We start from the raw sequence: 18,449 nt of genomic DNA on the forward strand, positions 1-18,449 counted from the left end.
AATCATTCAGAGTGTATTCTCTGATGACAATGACATTTTGCTAGAAATCAATAGCATAAAAATTACAAGAAAATCCACATGCTTGAAAATTAAAAAAAAAATACTTTATGTTATGACTTTCACATCTTTTTTTTTCCTTTCTTTTCTTTTCCCAGAATTTTTAATTGCCTTTTGTTTTTGTTATGTTGATAAAAAAGATACTCTCAAGTTAATCTGGAATCTCAATTATGTTTTATATTATTGAATTTCCTTTTTTCCCCAGAGACCTTGCTTCAAAAACACTTTGTCCTTCTGCTTCATTCAGGACTGGATGCTCCCTAAGCCTGCTGCATGGCTGTCATCCTGAGAATTTCCTTGGCTCTCCTACTGGTTTGGATCCCTATTTCCTGAAACTTTATCCTTTCTTTTTCTTAGATTCTTATTTGTTTTGGTAGTGATATCTTTATGTAATTCCCTCAAAAGCATAAGGTAAATTTTCTGAGTTTCTATGTGTTTAATTTGTTCTGCTGTCACATTTGATTGATAATTTGGCAAGTTATAGAATTCTAGGATTAAAATAATGTTTTTTGTAACTTTGAAGACATTGCTCCATTTTCCTCTAGCATTGAGACAGGGAGGTGAAGAATTCTGCTATGTGTCTAATTCTTTTTTATAGGTAACCTGTTCATTTACTTGGAACGTTTTTTCTTTCTACACATTTTTAGAATTTTCTTGTCACCCTTGAAGTTTCAAGTTAATGAGAGTTTTTCCAAGTCTAGGACATTTTTTATCATTCTCTTAGCATTTCTTAGGCCCTTTAAACCTGAAACACATTTCCTTCTACACTTCAAGGAAATTTTCTTTATTTCTATTATAATTTCCTTTCCATGGTTTGCTTTTCTTGTCTTACTTGAATAACCCCGTGGTGGTTTAATATTGGGCCTCCTGATTACTTCTCCATGTCTCATATTTTCTTTAGTGAGTTTTACCTTTTGAGTATAGAAATTAGGAGCAAGGGGCCTGGAGGCAGACTCACTTTATTTGAATCTGTGATATTCCTTTTCCTAGGCCCTTAAACTAATAGGTGATTATTTTCTTTCCTGTAAATTGGAAATAGTAGAATCCACCTCATAGAAGTGTAGAGGATAAAGTGAGTTAATACATACAACATATTTACAATAGTGCTTGGCACATGTAAGCAATTGCCATATGTTAGCTCTTATTATTTCTTACTTTCTAATTATTTTGTGGTGTAGCTATTTGATTTTATCATCCTGCCACTCCAATGATTTTTTTTTCTTTTTTTTCTTTTCGTTTATTGCAGTAACATTGGTTTAAAACATTGTATAAATTTCAGATGTACATCATTATACTTCTATTTCTGCATAGATTACATCATGTTCACCACCCAAATACTAATTACAACCCATCACCACACACGTGTGCTGAAATATCCCTTTCGCCCTCCTCCCTCCCCCCTTCCCCTCTGGTAACTACCAATCCAATCTTTGTCTCTGTGTGTTTGTTGTTATTATTATCTACTACTTAATGAGTGAGATCGTACGGCATTTGACCTTCTCCTTCTGATTTATTTCTCCAATGATTTTTTTTTTTAGTTTTTTTTTTATCTTGGAGAACACTTTTGTAGTCCCTGATTTTTGTTTTCTATTCGATTTTTGTTTTCTTGAGTGTATAATATCTTCCCAAATATTAAGGAGCACACTGAATCCTTTTTTTTTTTTTAAAGTTATCCTTAATTTCCTGTATTACTTATTTACTTGGTCAATTTGGTCTTTCTTCTCTGTTCTATTGGATTTTTCTCACATGTCTGATGATCCTCATTTGCTTTTTCATATTTGAGATTAATGAAAGATAGTGTAAGTTTTGTGGGTTTTGTTCACTATTGAATAATTTTGTCTATTTCACAATGGACCTCTACCATGAGTGGGAAATCTGACTGTATTGGTGGACAGGATACATAAGAGATCAGACTTGAATTCAGGGCAAGCATAGTCTAAACAGAAGAGGGCTCTATTTAAGATATTAACACACATTCTAGAAATCACAGTTTCTTTAGGGAAGAACCTTTGCATTTTTCTCCTTAGAGATTAGAGCTGAATTGCCTGCTTTTATGTGGACTGGGGATTAAAGAAGGGGTAACTGGCATGGTTATTCCATAGTGAGGCCTTTGTTTAATCGTCCTATCTTTATTTTGACAATTCAGTTTGATTTTTCTATTAATTTTAAGCTTAGCATCTATGCGGCTTTGATCAGCAGAGCAGCTAGTTCCATGACTGCAGTACTGTTCCTAATTGTAGAGGTTAACAAACTACAGCCATGGGCCCGCCACCTGTCTGGGTGAAGTTTTATCGGAACACAACCACATCCATCCTTTTAGGTGTTGTCAATGGCTGCTTTGTGCTACAACAACAGAAGTGAGTATATATAACAGAGACTGTATGGTCTGTAACCCTAAAACATTTCTATCTGGCCCTTGACAGAAAAGGGTTGCTGGCTGGTCCCTGCTTTATTGTTTCACCTATTTTATAGCTTTCTGAAATTTGTTAACATGTCTTGTCTGATGATAATTCCTATTCCCATTCTCTTTATAAGTTTGTTTTTTCTTATATACTTATATTTTTATCTCAATGTATTTCATGAGGGACATGAGGGACCTATGGGTTTTCAATCTGCCATCTTGAACAAAAGTCTGTTTTCTTTCATTTTAAATTCATTGAGTTCACATTGAGTACATTATTTTTAATCATTTCTACCTTCTAATTCTATAACCTTGACTTAAATCATATCTCATTTTCCTCTTCTTATTTCTATTATTCTCCAAAGTTATTGGCCTTATTTTTTCTCTCTCTTTCTGCTTTTACTAATACGTCCCACTTTTTTTTTTTTTTTTTTTTTTTTTTGGCCTCATTCTCTCCTTTAGAGCCATCACTTTCCTAAATTAAAGATTAATTAGTATCTAGATTGCTTACATCCATTGTTTTCACATACTGGCCATTTGAAACATTCTAGCAGTTTTGCTATAAAATTAGGAGAAAAGAAATTCAGCCTGCTTATAGTTTTATGTCTGCTTATACCTTCTGGAGGACATGGAGATTTCATCAAGTAACTTACTATTTTTAAGATAACTCATTTAATCCTACTAAACAATCATATAACTAGCTGTTTAGGAAATAACCAGCTCTTGGAACAAAGTCAAATTTGTAGTTTTCTCTTTTTCTAACCGACTGGTTTTGTATGCATGAGATTCACGTATCAGCCAACTTTGTTCTTTGTTATCTGTTATGGAGAAAACTTTCTGGTGGGACAGTCATTTAATGCATTGGCTAAATAAAGTTTGAGGATTAACGGTCGATTTCAGTGCTACTTCTCTGTCTCTCATTACTATCTTTCAATAATTAGGAGTCTTGGTACTTACTACCTTCATATCATAGCGATGGGGTAAAGATGAATGAGACAGGTGTTTGTGACATGCTTCTAAGATGTCAAAAGGACATCCTTTGTTAATATAGACATGTCTTAAGAGGCATTCTGTCTTTATTCCCTGCTTCATTCAACTTGATTATACAAATGGGAGTAGGGATCCTTTTCTCACTGCTATTCTTTAGGTCTGCTTGGGACTTAACAACAAGCCCACATTTTGTATAGATTCAGAACTCCTGAATTCACTGATACTTGTACCAGAACTTTGAGGGTAGAGCTGTTGCAATTCAGAGGACAAGCTGTGAAAAATCTATGGTTGACTTGAGATGCATAAAAACCAGAAATAAGTTTGACATCATGACAGTAATAACCGAAATTTATATAAATTAATAATTTCTCATAATAAAAAAACCCACAAACACATCAAGGGCCATTAGTTCCTAAGAGAATGAAATGAGAATGAATGAGAAATGGCAAACCTGGCTTACCAGATCTATCCTTGTTATAATTTAGGCTTGTTCTTGCCATGATTCAAGTCCCACACCATCCCACTGCACCTCTTGTAAGATGTACTCAACAATACATCTTTCAATCTTAATTTGAATAACTGTAACTTTCTTTTCACTTGGAAAGATTTTATGTGAGTCTGTTCACATACTGTATTTGTGGGCAGATATAATTAACTCTAGTGCTGAGAAAAAACTAGAGGTATAAAAAAGTTTTAATCATTTGGTCACCATGTAGATATTTACATAATTTAATCATACAAACTAATTAAATGTCAGGCCATTTGTAATACAGAAAACAAGCTATGACCATAGGTCATCAGATGTAGTAATTAGATATGCATGTATAATTGCGTTAGAATCATATTAAGAAAAATGCAACATCGAGACAGGTCATTTCTTTGTTCCTAATTACTTTTTTATAGTTTTGAGTTGATTTATCGGCACTGTTAGGAGCTACACAAACATGTAAGTGTGTGTGTATGTATCTCAGTGTGTGTGTGTGTTTTTAAATTGGCTTTATTATATGTCAAGTCACAGTTTTCAAAATGGATCATTTTGATGTTTGTGGGAGAGTTAGTTAAAAAATTAATGAGAAGGATAAACAAATAGCATATTTTAACCCTGTACTGAGCATCCTGCTTTTTTAATAGCTCAAGAGAGCCAGGAAGTTGAGTTTTTACTATATTGCCAAGATCTGAACGAAAAATAAGAAGGAAGCTTCTCAGCAGATAATAATGGAAAAGTTTTCCTTTATTTTATTAATTTTACCTTTTTTTCAGTAACCTTAAATAAAAATACATTTGTATCAAATCCTTTTTGGGTCAAGAATAGATGTAAACATAATTAATATTAATAAATAAGCTAAAATATTTGTTTTGTAAGAACAGGCAAAAACATCACAATACTTTATTAATATTAATCATTTGTTCTAAGCAAATAGAAGATGTAACTAGTGGCAATTTAGTTCTTTTACTCCGTACAAAGAGATGCAATCCTTTTTATTTTTAAAACAACAGTTCTTTTTGACTTAAGTGTTCGCTTTAATTGAATTCAGAGAATTTTGCTTTTGCTTGTTGTTACTTTAAATAATGTGTCTGAATGAAAACAGCCAAAGGTAATGGAACTTTCGAGGAGAAGTTGACTGCAATAAGCTGGTCGAGTTCTGTAACAGTAGGAGTCCATCATTAAACTGATTTTGAGGGACAAGGATGACACCTTCATTTTAAGCTTTCCACATTAAGTAAGAGAGTCTCTCTTTATCATGGGACATGGATTTGACTGGCAGGCATTTTATAAACACACTTAAGTTATAGCAAAGTGTATTGTAAAGATTTTCTAAGCAATTTAGAAGAGATGATTTTTTTAAAAGCCTGAAAGAAAAATCAGAGATGGGTAATAGGTTTTGAAAGCAAGTATCTGCTTCAAATTAATAACTAAAAAGCACAGAAATATATAACATATCTGTAAATTTAGGCCTATAAAAACTAAGCAAGCATCACGCATCAGAAATTCAAATAAAATGGAAACATAAAAGAATAGCCGTGAAAATTTAAGGAAAATTATGAAAAGTAAATAGTAGTGAGCAAGTAACCCTAAAAAATACTCAAACATATTTTAAAACTTTAATATTTAAAATAATTTATACCCATGCATAGATAGATGGTGCAATGTAATGGATGGAATAAAATAGAGTTTCTAGGAATAGATCCAATTATTTATTAGGAATTTACTATATATTAAGTTTGCATTTTAGATTCCTGGGAAACAAATTTATAAATAAATTATTTTGGTAAAATTCACTATACATCTAAAGAAAGAATAAAACTGTACACCTATTGAAAACATGCTAAAATCATTTTGAGATCAGCATCATATGTATAAACTGTAAAGTTCTAGAATAAAAAAAATTTATCATAGTGTAGATGAAGTCTTTCTAAGAAAGACACGAAGTCAAGAAGCCATAAAACAAAAGAAAAATTTACTAGGATTACTTTAAATATATACATATATTTATTTTTATTTATATGTGAAATTTACATTACAACTTATAATTATTGGCTCAGTTCCTTGTCCCTGTATTCCTATCACCTTTGAAATAGGGACCATGCAATGCCACCTTCTTGCTCAGTCCTGCCATACCTCTGGGACTGCTCCTGACTCATTTGAGGGCATTTTAAAAAATTATAGAGGAACAACTCTACGCCTATCTCCAAGCGAGACTTGCTGTTGGTTCCATATTGAATTGGTTTTCTGGTTCCAGGAGGAGTTAGGTTCTGAATTTTGTGATCAACATCTGTTCTTTCGTAAGTACTTTTTATTTTTTTCTGAAAGAGATGTGCCTTGGGGTCTCTCTTCATGTTCAGAGATGAAGGACAGCCCCATGTTTCTCCTGCACAAAAATTAGAGAAGTGTTTTTTTTTTTTTTTTTAATCAAAGTAGTTCTTTAAAGATCATAAAGACTAGAAACTGGATAGAGAACAAAGACATAGACAAAATGGTAAATACAGAGTTGCAAAGAAGGCATCTTTGTTGGGAAAGATCTTGAGAAAATCGCTGCTCTGCCTTTCTGAATCCCTGCAGAGTGAGATCCAGATTTTGTGGAGACTGAAGCTTGTACCATTTCAGAAGCCTTCTCTCAGAAAAATATTTCTAAATTAAGTACACAAAATTCAGTAAAGGAGTGAATATTTATTTAGAGGGTCCTGTACAAGTAAGGGGCCCTGAAGTTTAAGCATCATTACCTTTATGCTAAATTAACCCCTGCTCCTATGATAATTATTATCTGATTCACTGCACCTCATTCATCTGACACTTAATCATACACTGCCTAATTTTATTATTTTACTCTCCATGCCTAGAATTTAAATTCCTGGAGAATATTTTTCAAAATTCACTCTCTTGTGCTATACCTTCCTCTTCTCTGTCTCCTGCCCCTTGGTGTTCATCTGAACCAAATATTAGGTGCTCAGAGTAGAGGCTCAATAGATATTTATGGAATAATTTTTTGAATAAAGAGTAGATGAAAAAGCACTTCCTCTGAAATGGACATTTCTCTTTTGAAATAGGTAAATAAGAAATTACTAGGCTAAATGTTTCTATAGAAGATATTTTAAATCTAATTAACAAATTGGATATGGTTGACTCATTGGTACTGGAGGATATCAATCCAAGAGTGTATTAATATTAAGTTTCATTATTATTTTTCAAAATGGGTGACTTCTTAACACAATCAACTAATGCTGAAGCTTTCCTAGAGGACAATTCAATTAATTCAACAAAGTAACCTGCTACACAAAACACTGTCTTCCTCCCCAGTCCAAGTAAATGCCAAATTTGTATCATGATCTTTGTCTGCCATCAGTTTGATAATCGTAATGGTTTTGGCGTTACTGATACATTTTCACACCATCCTTTTGTCTCAGATGTAAATGTAGATGTGGGTGCACTTCTCTAGCTTTCTTCATCTGTCCTTGCCTTCTTCCTTATTAAAAAATTACCCATGTGGAAAATTAAAAAGAAAGCAAAACTAACTATGGAATCACAACTCACAGCACTCCAATGATTTGTAATTTTCATAACTATTAACAATACACTCCCTATGGACTACAGCATAGATGAGATAGGCTGTCGGTTACACAGGAGCTCCAACTTAATCCTTCCCTCCAACTCAAGGAGACGTAACAAAAGCAAGTAAGGGAAAATGACATTGGGACAACCTTGGATTAATCTTAATTTATTATTTTTTTAAGAAAAAGATTAACAGTGTTGGTCTTTTTTTTTTTTCTTCTGGCAGTAAAACAAATTACTTCCAATACCAGGATGCATTTTTTAACAGAATCAGGAAAATGCAAATTTGGAATTGTTACTTCTTTGCCATAAACATTTTGGCACTTATTGGTTTTTTTTTTATCATTGCCCAACTAAATTCCATTAGCATTTAAGACAACAGAAATGAAGAAAACCATAATAAGTATGGAAATTCTGCAAAGGGGGACAGTGACCTTAGGTTGATATGCATTCAATTGTACAATTGGAGCATAAGAAACACTACCAGCAAGTTTCAAGGGGTACAGTTAAGGGCCCCAAATTCTGCTACCGACTTAGGAATCGTGGCCAGGTTGATATTCTAAAACAGTTTCATCTAAATACATCTAATCCCAGTTCCAAGACCTCACTTGCCATATTTCTGTTTACAGACAGAGTGTCGAAATGCTATTTCGACACGTGACATTAAGCAAGTTTCTCAATCTCCATCTCCCTAAGCCTCACTTTCCTTACTGTAAGATGACAGTAAGACTGGATTTATCATGAGGATTATCTCATAGACTTATCATGAGGATTAAATTAGTTAATGACTACGAAGTGCTTAGGATATCGCCTGGTATGTGGTTAATTGCTATATAAGGTCTTAAAACATTATTTTCTAATAAAATAGGGGAACAGGGAATTTTAGGATAGTTCTGAGGCACCATTGTCTTTCCATTTGTGAACTCTACTTCAAACTTCTAGAAAAAGTCCCAATATGGACAATAGGAAAGAGGAAGAAATTTAATATATCATCAGAATAAGGAGTGCGTGAGGTGAGCTTCAGGTCCAGCAGATTCTAGATGCCAAACCTGTGACGTTCCCATTGTGGTGGCCACCATGATGTATTAATACATTTGGTTGCCAATGTTAGAAAGCTCCTGGATTCTTCTTTTGTTGACATCTGCAACAGCAACACAAATCCTTGGTGTGAGAGGATTTAAATATTCAGAGATGTGGTTCCCTTGAAAGTGCCTCTATTAATCTACTTTTTCTAATACTTAAAATGGATTATAAATGTTGCCCTGCTACTCCTACTTCAATTCCACTGAACTCCAGTGCCTTTAACAACTGGCTATATAATAAAGCTGAAATACCTCAGTCAGTTCACTTGTGCCCAAAGGAAGCAAGTCTTAAAAGTCACATCATAAGCAGACCAAAAAAAAAAAAAAAGAAAAATTCCGTGATGGCAGGGACTTCGTCTATCTTGGCCATGCCTATATCTCTGTGCTTAGGACTTTCCCCGGTATATACATTAATAGGCTTTCAATATGCTTTGTTTTGTTTTGAATTTGAATGAATGTATGGATGGAAGGATGGATAAATATTTCAATCAAAAGAAGAATATATTGTATATTTCTAGATATATATAGACATGAAGACAAAAAACCTGGTTTATGATCCTCCTTGCAATTTTACAGCTAGAAAAATCTAACTACAAAAACTCCAGCATTTCACTAAACCTGTATATCAGTTTTAGGATTATTGATATATTTACTATATTGAATCTTCCCATCCATTAACGTGGTGTGACTCTCCATTTATTTAGATTTTTGTTAAAATTTCTTTCATCGGGGTGCAAGCATACAAGCCCTGTACATATTCTGTTAGATACCTAAGTATTTTTTGAGTGATTGTAAGTGATACTGTATTGTTAAGTCCAATGTCTATGTGTTCATTGCTAGTATATGGAAATACAATAGATTTGTGTATGTTTATCTTATCTTCTGAGACTTTGCTGAACATACTCATTAGTTCTAGGAGTTTTTATAGATTCCTTTGGATTTTCTATATAAATAATCATGTTATATGGAAAGAAGGATAGTTTTATTTCTCCGTTTCTGATCTACGCATTTTATTTCCTTTTCTTGCCTTATTACACTGGCTAGAACTTCCAGTGCGTGTTGAATAAGAATGGTGAAAGTGGATATGCTTGCCTTATTCCTGATCTTACAGGTAACTAGGTCTGTCACCATTAAGCATAATTTTAACTGTAGCTTTTTTATAGATGTTATTTATCAAGTTAAAGAAATTCTCTTCTATTCCTTTTTTCCCTAAGAGTTTTAATCATAAATTTGTGTTGAATTTTATCAAAAACTTTTTCTACATTGATTGATTTGATCATATGATTTTTCTTTTTAGCCTGTTAAAGTGGTGGATTACATTGATTTATTTGATGTATGATGATGATTTATATGATGATGAACACATAGAATGAAATATTGAACCAACTCTACATCCCTGGAATAAACCCCACTTGGTAATGTTGTATAATTCTGTTTACATGTTGCTGGATTCTATTTGCTAACAATTTAAGGATTTTTGCCTCTATATTAATGAGTGATATTATTATATCTTTTTGTTTGTTTGTTTTTGTTTTGTACTGTCTTTGTCTAATTTTGGTATCAGGGTAATAATAACCTCATAAAATCAATTGAGAAATGTTCCCTACTCTTATTTTTTGGAAGAGATTTTGAGGAATTGTTAATTCTTCTTTAAAAGTTTGGCAGAATTCTCCAGTGAAACCACCTGGGCCTGGAGATTTTGGGGGGGAGGAGTTTTAAAATTATTAATTTATTTTCCTTAATATATATAGGCTTATTCAAATTATCTATTTCAATTTTGGTAAGTTGTGGCAGTTTGTGTTTTTTGAGGAAGTACTCCATTTCATCTAAGGTCTCAAATGTATATGTATAGAGTTGTCTGTAGTATTCTTTTATTATCCTTTTGATGTCTATAGTATCTGTAGGGATATCTCATCTCATTTTTGATGTTAGTAATTTGTATCTTTTCTCCTTTTTTCTTGTCAGTCTTGCTAGAGGTTTGACAATTTTATATTATAACTTCAAAGAACCAACTTTTTGTTTCATTGAATTTTCTCTGCCATTTTTATGTTTTCAGTTTTATTGATTTCTGCTCTTATCTTTATGATTTCCTTCCTCTGTTTGCTTTGGACGTAGTTTTCCTTCTTTTTCTAGAGTCTTGAAGTAGGAGCCTAGATTATTGATTTGAGTCACTTCCTCTTTTCTAATATGTGAATTTGGTGCTATGAATTTCTTTTTCACTACTACTTCAGCTATATCCCACAAATATTGTTGTTGTATTTTCATCTTCATTAAGTTCAGTGTTTTTTTGTTTTTTGTTTTTTTTAGTTTGCCTTGAGACTTCTTCTTTAACCCATGGATTATTTAGAATGTGCTGTGTAGCTTCTAAGTATTTGGAGATTTTCATATTATCTTTCTGTTTTTGATTTTTAGTTTGATTCCACTGAAGTCAGAGAATACATTCTGTATTATTTCAATTTTTTAAAATATGTTGAGGTTTATTTTAAGCCCCTAGCTATAGTCTATCTTGGTAAATGTTCCATAGAAACTAGAAGAGCTTCTATATAAATGTGATTAGATCCTGTTTGTTGATGCTGTTGTTGAGTTTTTCTATACTATTGCTGGTTCTCCATCTAGTTGTATAGATTGCTGAGAGTGATGTTGAAGTCTGCATATATCTGTGGATTTGTCTTTTCAGTTATGTTGCTTTTTGCTTCTCATGTTATGTAGCTCTGTTGTTTGGTGAATACACATTTAGGGTTGCTATGTCTTTTTGATGGATCGACCCTTTTATAATTATACAATGTCACTCTATGTCTCTGGTAATTTTCTTTGCTCTGAAGTCTAATTCATCTGATACTAAAATAGCTACTTCTGCTTCCTTTTGATTAATGTTTGCATAATATATATTTTTTCTCCTTTTGCTTTCAACCTTTCTATACTGTTATATTTGAAGTGACTTTCTTCATAGGCAGCATATAGCTGGGTTATGTTTTTGAATCCACTCTGCCAATCTCTGTATTTTAATTGGTATAACTAGACTACTTACATTCAATGTAATTATATATCTAGGGCTTAAATCTGCCATTTTATTTATTTTTTTTTCTGTTTGTTCTCTCTGTTTCTTTATTTCTGAGTTTTCCTTTTCCTGTATTCCTGTGGACAACTTTAACATTTTTTAGAATGATTTTTTGATTTATCTATAGTGATTTTGAGTGTGTTGTTTTGTATAGCTTTCTTAGTGGCTATTCTGTGTATTACTTTATATATACGTAATTGGTCTAATGGTGTCAACATGTCATTAGCTTAAGCGAAGTATAGAAACCTTACCTCCATTTACATCTCTTTATCCTGTCTAGTTTATCATGTAATTTTATCAAATATTTTCTCTATACACATGTATAACCACATCAGAGAGTGTTATATTCTTCAAGCATAATTTACAAAACTCAAGAGGAGAAGAAATATGTATTTTATTTACTCATATTTTTGCTGTTTCTATTCTTTCTTCCTTCTCGTTGTTCCAAGATTCCATCTTTTATTCTTCATTCATTCTCTTTCTGTTTAGACAACTTGTATTAACCATTCTTTTAGGGTAGATCTGCTGATGATAAATTCTCTCAATTTCCTTCATTTAACAATGTCTTGATTTCCCTTGCATTCCTGAAGGATATTTTCATGTCTATAAAATTGTGGGTTGACAGTTCTTTTCTTTAAGCACTTGAAAAATATTATGCCACTTCCTTTAGGCCTCCATGGTGTCTGAAAAGAAATCCACTGTCATTCTAATTGGTTTTCTGCTATTGGTAAGGTGCCATTTCTCTCTTGTTGCTTTCAAGATTTCTTTGTTTTCATTTTTCAGAATTTTGACTATCATTTGTCTTGGCCTAGATTTCATTGGATTTATCCTGTTTGGAGTTTGCTTATCTTCTTGAATTTACGTTTGTGTTTTTTTCCCAAATTCGGAAAGTTCTTAGTTGTTATTTTTTGAGTACTTTTTAAGCTCCATCATTTTCCTCCTCCTCTTTCAGGACTTCAATGTCATGAATGTTAGATCTTCTTTTGTATAATACCCTAGGTCCTTGAAGCTCTGTCTATTCATTTTGTTTTTCCATCTATTTTCTCTCTGTTATTCAAGTTGGATAATTTCTGTTGTTCTATCTTTAAATTCACTGAGATTTTCCACTCTCCCCTCTCATTCTGTGGTTGATCCCATCCATTAAGATTTGCATTTCAGTTATTGTGTGTTTCAATTTCAATATTTCTATCTGGTTCTTTTTTATATCTTCTATTTCTTGGGTGAGATTTTATTGTTTTTATTTGTTTCTAGTGTGTTCGTAATTGTTCATTGAATCATTTTTATGATGTTGGCTTTAAAATCTTTGTCAGATAATTCTGACATTTCTGTCGTCTTGGCATTGGTGTCTACTGATTATTTTTTTCACTGAAGTTGAAGTTTTCAAGACTTTGGGTATGAGAAGTGGTTTTTCAGTTGAAACCTGGACATTTTGTGTGTTTTGTTATGAGACTCTGAATCTTATTTATACCTTTTGTTTTAGCTAGTTTCCTCTAACACTGCTCCAACAGTAGAAGGGGTACACTGCTTCATTACTGCCAAGTGTGGCTAGAAATCCAGATGCTCTGCTCAGCTTCTGTTTACACTCTAGGAGAGGAGGAGCTCCTCATTACTGTCAGATAAGGATAGGAGTTTTAGCTGCTCACCAGGCTTCTACTGATACCACCCTGGCTCTAGGGGTGGGAGTGCCTTTTTACTGCATCGAATCTGGCTTCCACTGACACACAGCAGAGGGAGGGTAGCTTTGTTACCCCTGGGTGTTGGTGAAAGTCTTGACTCCACTTGGCCTTCTATGACATTGCCCCAGTAGAGCACTTGGGCATCTTATTACCGCTGATAGCAGTAAAAGTCCACAATCCTCACATAGTCTCCACTGATACTGCAGTGGTAGCCTCATTACCACCTGGCTAGGATGAAAGTCTCAGCTTCTTACTCAGTCTTCTCTGATACAGCCTGGTGAAAGTGCCTTATTACAGCCTGGAGAGGGTAGAAGTCTAGGTCCCCTGCTCAGCCTTTGCTGGTGAGGGTAGTGGTAGGCCCATAGTTTTCTCTATGATGTTTGTTTGGTGTAGAGTGGTTATTGTCTAAAGCTTTTGTCTTACTAGGCTGTCCCTTTCCTGGTTCTTTGGATAAAGAGAGCAAGCTTTTGGGGAGATTTTTTTTTTTCCTGTACCCATTGGTGTTTCTGAGTTGCTGGCTTCTTCAGTTCTAAGTCTGCGATATGTGAAGCAGAAAGTAAACCTAGAGACCTTACCACTGTGTCATTCCTTATGTCCTGAGTTCCCTGGTTGGTTTCCCTTCTTCTCTCCACTTTTCAAAATCTTATTATGTTTGTTTTATATATACTATTAAGGTTTTTGGGTGGTACTTAGTGGGAATAATAGAGAAACATATGTCTACTGCATCTTCCTGGAAACATTTAGAACTTTTCTCGTGAGGGAACTAAACAGATTTTTTTTTTTTTTCTACCAGGTTCACTATAACCACTTTGCTCTTCTCTTCACTGACACTGAAGATGGTTCTGATTTGTATTGTAGTTTTTTGTTTACCATGTTGGATTCCGATTGTTGTAATAAAGTATAAAAAGAGTCTGTTCAATATGTTTCCAAGTGGATTGTCTCTTGTAATTTACATTAAGAAGTGCTTTACAATATTGATGAGTTTCAATTAGTATGCTAAGCCCATAAGTTGGTATTCAATACAGAAAAGATATAGAGAAGAAATGAAGGGACAATTTAGAGAAAAAATACAAACACAGCTTGAGTCCTAAATATTGGTATAGGTTCAACTGGTTCTATCATTATGCTTAACGAACAAGCTTATACTTTGGACTAAATCTATAATATTCATATCAATGCTTTGGAATATTGCCTTGAAATGAAGTTTACTTTAAACATCTTGAAAATATGAGATCACCTTTTCATATTATGATATTTCACTTTCTTTTATCTAACAACTCAAATTAATATAACATAGGGTGATGCTACTGAAAGTGTGATCCATAGACCACAGCATCAGCATCACTGGGGAACTTGTTAGAAACGTAAATTTTTGAGCCCTACCCTAGACTTAATGAATCAAAACTTCCAGAGGTGGGGCTCAGGAGTCTGTGTTTTTAACAATTCCCAGGATCCACAGATCATGATTATGTACACCTTTGGTGAGGGGGGCGGTAATTCTTTGCCCTCCAGAGCCTCATTGCCCATTCCAGCTCCACCACTTCTTAGCTGTGTCACCTTTATTCCCTGATTGCCTCAGTTTCCTTACCTATAAAATAGGATAATGGTAGGATATAACTATGAAGATTGTTTTGAAAATTAAATAAATGAATAGATAAAAGGTACATGCAGTAGTGCCTAACATCTACTTAACACTTGATAAATGTTAGCTATTCTTGTTAAAAATGTATAGTATGATCATAGCAGCTAAAAAAGAGAACTTTCATTGATTTTTTTTTTCTTCTTTTGTGTTTTCACTTTCACTAGCATTTATATGGTTTGGAAATACCTGATTTACTTGTATACTTTAAGTCAGTTGCCAAGATAGTATCTCTTTCCAGCCGTGTAAATATGAGGCTATTATATATTAATTTTATATTCTTTGATGGGAGAGATTTGGTGCACAAAACAATCATAGATAGGGACATGCATATGTGGAGACACACGTACACACACACATAAATTGGTTTATATCATATTTGCAGGGGACAAGCCATGGAACCCAAGCAAGTTGGAGCACTGGGCTTGTCTCATAACTGCTCCCTTGTTCCTGTGACTCTGGAGGCCTGTCTATTCTCCATATGCTCTTGCCCAGTTAGCAGTTCTAGCATAGCACACTGAATCTATCCTTCTTCCTTACATCCTTCCTCACATCCTCTGCCCTCCAGAACTTCTGAACTTAAAAAGTGCTCCCTTCTAACTTCCTGAAACGCACTTTCTACTAGTCCACTGTAATAGTGTTCCCTTTGATCCTATCCAATCTACAAGCCTAAAAACTGATCATGTGTGTTCCTACCTCATCCTCCTCTCACCTCCTGCAACATGGCTTTGTTGGAAGGACAGAATTGACCCATGGTCTGTACTTGGGTCTTGATATTTACTTTGATAGGAATATATTCTGTCTCATCATCAGTTTACCCATTATTTTTAGGGCAGGGACAAGAGTATGTCTTTTATCTCTTTACATATCCAGCCTTTTGTTGTTCCATGTGTCATAAAAAAATTTAAGAACTAAAATTTTGATAATACTTTTCATTTCATGAATTATTTTTATGGGTACTCTACTACTACTAATAATATCATTGATTGAGCTGTTCCTTTACACGAGGCACCATGCTTTGTATAATCTGACTCATTTAAGTTTCATAACCCCTTAAGGTACTTTTATCATCCCTATTTTCCAGAGGATGAAACTGACACCAATAGCTTCCTAAGGTCACATTGATAGTACAAGGTGGTGATTGGTTTGTAACTCAGGCAATCTGACTTCAAAAGCCCTCTTTTGCAACCACCTTATTCCATGACCTCTTACTTAATATTATCAAAGAGGGTACAACAATTCAGAGAGGCTAGATAAACTTGGCCTGGGGTAACAACATAGGTTATCTGCCTGCAAATTCTGTATTTTTTTTATTTTAACACAGGACCACTGTGCAAACAAATGACTTGGGAGGACTTCTCCTATGGATTATATTTTTCCTACCTCTGACTTCTAGGATCTCACCATAATGATGCAAATTGCTTGTTCCAGGTATTAGAGAAAGAAACAGAGAGAGACGGAGAAAGGAAGGGAGGGAGGGAGAGAAGGATGAATGGAGGCAGGAAGTAGGAACATTTTATGAGGAGATTGGGTATTTGTGATTTCCTATGTACCACTCATGTTTTGATCCTGTTTTACTAATTGAAATATAAATGTCATCATACTTGTTGTCAGCATTCAATCATAGATGAAGATCTCCCTGAAAAAGCTTTTTAACAGGTTTTCCCCCTCCTTATTTATACAGAGGAATAAGAAGAAAACAAACAAACCTCAGTAAAAAGAAAAAGCCATACCTGTGGTCTTGGCAATCACCAACCACTAAATCTAGCTTCAAATTCTATTAAATTAATGGAACCAAAATAGGGAGGGAAAATCTGTACATATCCAGGGAGTAACAGAACATTAGCAATAAACAATTTGTTTTATAAAGTACAAATTGGGCTAGACAGGTTTGGTCACACTTTTCCAATTGAATCACAGAGTTAGTGAATGAAGAGAAAGAAGTAGGTATAATATACTTAGCCCGTGAGCTAGGAACACACAGCTATGTCTCTCTGTGTTAAAAGACCAATCCAAGGAGGAGGAAATTGAGGAAAACCAGCCAAATCAGCTATGGAAATTATTGATTTGTTACTTGAACAATGAGGATCAGCCAGAAAGCAAGGAATCAGAACTATGTGTAGTAGGAGTGGTACAAGGCAATAAATTGCTTCTCTATAGCTGAATCTTGTCAACGCATTTGCTAGAACTCTAGCTCTGTCCCAATTTGTACTGAAAACTCAAAGGCAGGTGTCATAACATACTATCACCTTCTACATGCCAGTCGGTCTTATGGTCTAGCTAGCCTCATCAAATCTAGGTGCCTGTTACCTGTACCTGGATTGCTGTATTATGGTGGCTATCATTGTGGTCACTTTAATTTGTGCACTTCTGGATTCCAGGACCACATTATTGCATGCAGGGAGTTTGTTTGCCAGGTACTAGATTGTGAGCCAAGGGATTATCTCACTTTTCTTCTAATTTCGTTGAGGCTAAAGATATTTCCATTGTCCTTTTTTATTCTATGGAACTATCGTCTCTCAGAGTGTTGAGCTATGGGACTATATGCAAGCATGTTGGCAGTTTCATGGTTTTGCTGTATTCCTTTACAGTCCTGGATAGAGGAGACTTGGCAGCTCACTGGCTCCCCTGATATGCAGGTCATCAGCTCATTCTCTTTCAAAGGAACTGCCTTTCCCCTCCATTTCTGGTTAGCCACTTACCCACAAATCAAAATGCTATACTTCAGCATTTTCTTTCTCTCAAAAACTTTCACTGTATGTTAAAAAAAGAATTGTGACTAGAGCCAAGAATACCTCACCAAGTTCAAGAGTAGGCTACTTCAGAATAAGATTCATCTTGGAAGCCATAAATTCCATTGTTTGATTAACTATATGCTTGTCCAAAATGACTTTAACATTACAAACTTTCCTTTTTAATTTTTTTCTTTTCAAAATTAACAATTGATCTTTTTTCTACCTATGCAAATAGATCTTCTCCCTGGTGATGGTTAAGAAGATTGTGATAGGAAAAATAAATTTATTATCTGCTCTCCCTTGCTATAACCCATCTTTCTCTCTGAATCTGATCTTATCTTCCCAACCCTAAGATACAATTCTCTATTTTCACATTGTCTTTGGACACCATGTCTTGAACGTTGGCCACCCATCTTTCTCTACAATCTGGATTAGTTTAAGAACATGAGGCCACGCCCGTGCCAGGTTTCTTCCCCTGTTGCGGTAAATGAGATGTCCTTGTTCACAGACATGGGTGTGAAAAAGAATTTCCTGTGATGTCAATAAATGGAGAAAATGAGATTTTTTATTTTTCCATTCTCAAATGGTTTTTCATGTGAGCTAAGTGAACAATGGAAGAAAGTCACAAAGGAACTTATATTTGTTGATTATCAACTATGTACCAAGAATTGATCTAGGTGTTTTACTGGACATTTTTCCTCTTTCGTGTAATCTTTCTAATAAAGCTACAAGACATTTCCATGTTACAGGTGAGAAAGTCAGG

General features: G+C 34.2%; 1 long non-coding RNA gene across 2 annotated transcripts in view; it reads left to right on the plus strand.

Annotated features, from left to right (window-relative positions):
* LOC147916995 (uncharacterized) overlaps positions 1–18,449 on the plus strand; it is a 253,027-nt gene that overhangs the window by 204,955 nt on the left and 29,623 nt on the right. The window contains exon 3 of one of the 2 annotated variants that reach the window (XR_015552181.1): positions 9,876–9,989. The exons of the other annotated variant lie outside the window; for it this stretch is intronic. This is a non-coding gene — a long non-coding RNA (uncharacterized LOC147916995). Of the gene's footprint in view, positions 1–9,875; positions 9,990–18,449 lie in introns of those variants that run through there. 2 annotated transcript variants of the gene reach the window in all.

Source organism: Ceratotherium simum, chromosome 5 (genome assembly GCF_057802395.1).
Source record: "Ceratotherium simum simum isolate JZ-2026a chromosome 5, ASM5780239v1, whole genome shotgun sequence".
In the NCBI taxonomy this organism is placed as follows: domain Eukaryota; kingdom Metazoa; phylum Chordata; class Mammalia; order Perissodactyla; family Rhinocerotidae; genus Ceratotherium; species Ceratotherium simum.